The sequence below is a fragment of the Anopheles arabiensis genome (assembly GCF_016920715.1).
Source record: "Anopheles arabiensis isolate DONGOLA chromosome X unlocalized genomic scaffold, AaraD3 X_pericentromeric_contig0012, whole genome shotgun sequence".
Classification (NCBI taxonomy): Eukaryota; Metazoa; Arthropoda; class Insecta; order Diptera; family Culicidae; genus Anopheles; species Anopheles arabiensis.
This window is the reverse complement of record NW_024412090.1, coordinates 37501-40000: the sequence shown is the minus strand read 5'-3', so window position 1 is coordinate 40000 and position 2500 is coordinate 37501.

Below are 2500 nucleotides of genomic sequence, written 5' to 3'. Positions count from 1 at the left end.
CCAAAGCTTGGCAAAAGTCGCGAAACACTCCTATCTCGACGCACCAGCAATCGCAACTTGATGCAAAATAAATTGCACAAGCTAATGATACTTGTACCATGCACAGTACACCGTACCAAAATATACCCCTGAAAGTGTGCAATTTGGTGCTACCCTAGGGAATATGTATGGGGAAGCCTAGCTACGTGTGTCGCACGTTCCAAGTTGCATGGACGTCGAACAGAGGCATGCAAAAGCACCTATCTAGGGAATTACTCTACGTTCTAGTAGCAAGTGCGATTTTCCGGTCCAGCACGGCAGTACGCCTGCACGCATACACTCCATGTACCAAAATGTACCAACCTAGGCGTTGCTCAGTAGCTTTTGGCGGCACATAGAAAAAGTATTCGAGTTCAGATTTTTGGAACTTAGCGTATTTTTAAAACTAACAACGAAAATTAAATTATAAATCGGTAAACGGCTAGGAGTTGCTCAGCAGCTTTTTGCGCAACGTGGCAAAAGTATTCGAGTTCAGATTTCTGGGACGTAGCGTATTTTTCAATCATAATAAACCGAATCAAACATAACAATGATGAAACTTACACCATGTCCCAAGGTTGTGCACAAAACGTAACGATAAAGTGCTGGCGAAGTTAGAGGTGCACCAAAATTGTGTACCGATCAGGGAAAGTACTCTACGTTCCTATGATTTGGGTGAAAAGTGTTGATTAACTGCTGGTTAGAATAGACAGTTGCTTATCATACACATCGCAAACGAACACCCCTTAGTGAGCATTAGCAAAAGTCAATGGCACAAAGCAATTGCAATACAAACTGATCAAGTACATTAAAGAACGCTAAGTACCAGGACTTCTTTCCAAGAATGGTGTCCGCGACGGGAGGGCAAGCGTCCTTCCCAGGTTTTCCTAGTAAACCTTGTATGGTAAACATACCCAAGCGTGTCTGTAAGCACGCAACGAAAGTCACGAACGGGCACATACCTAGGGAATGTACTCTACGTACTTGGACTTTTGTCCAAGAATGGTGTCCGCGACGGTCGGGCACTGCGACGCAATAACCAAATCCTAGGATTGTAACTTTAGTGTGCACAAACATAAACATTAACGCGTTCGCTCGGGCTGCGCCGTCCGTGTTGAACACAAATGTGGGTGATTATATGCGTGGAGGGACAAAAACATACGAGGAGGAGACAGTTTTCTGCACGATGTGCACAGAGCTCATTTCGTCGTCCCGGGCGAATGGAAAAACACAAACATCGCGAGTATCGTTCTAGGTTTCTGTCTATAAAAGGGCAGGCCAAAAGGTGACCGGTTGAGATAAGCGTTTTAAGCATACAAACACTTTATTGGAACTTTTGATACAAAAACAAGGTACGTACATGTAGGTTGTACCAACATGGACATCTATGAACGCGTACGCTCGGGCTGCGCCCTCCGTCTTGTACTTTCCCTGATCGGTACACAGTTTTGGTGCACTGCTATTCCGACCGGCAACTTGTACCAACATATACATCCATGAACGCGTAAGTAGTGTACTTTCCCTGATCGGTACACACTGTTGGTGCACGGCATAAGAAAAGAGCTAAAATGGTCAAACTCAATCCATTTCAACAATAGATAGTCGATAGTAGCTGTGCCGATGAAGTAGGGCACGATGCAAGTTAATGTTGTTTAATGAATAACATGTCCGCCATACATTTCAGTACAAAATTGCTCGGTCAGACCTACAAAGTGCTATATCTCGAATACGAGGCGTCGGACTGGGGGTTGTAGAACAATTTTAAGTTCGTCTAATGATTCTACATCCGATTCTGGATAGCGGTTTTTTGACCACTTTTCAATATTTTGTGACACCCCGAACCTAGGGGCAGCTCCCTAGCTTTTTTCAAAAATGTGCACCGAACGGGCCGGAGAGCTCGTGTGGCTCAAAACATGTTTTTCGCTAAAACACCTCAAAACGTGTAAGGAACGCACCCTAGATGATGAAAAGTGCAATCAGAATGTCAATCGACAACTTTGTTGGGGGTACCATTTTTACTCTACGGGCCAGTAGCTTAGGCGCGCCAACAGCGCTTTCCTTTCGGGTTCCCATTTTTGCCCTCCTGGGATTATGATCATTTGTTCATTGCCTACTATAGGGAGGGTACCTTGCTACGAGGTCAAACATGAAGATTGCACCAAATCGTAGTTTTACCTCTATTTAGTCGTAGGAGCATGGTTTGCAGTGGCAGTGGGTCATTAAGCCCCCGTTTGGGTCATACGTCCCTCCGCGATAAAAATCGTCGTATGCCTATAGTCCGAACTAATGAAGCAAAAGTGGTGTCTGGTGGGCTCTGCCGATGATTTTAACCTATGATTTTGAGCTTCCACCCCTATCAAAACGTTCCTGGAGCAGTACATCACGGGTCTACGGACCCAAAGACTTCGTCGTGATGGTTTCTAGTAAAAAGTTGTAACAGCTAAGGGTTTTGAATACGCGTATATTAACCATTGCTTGAAAC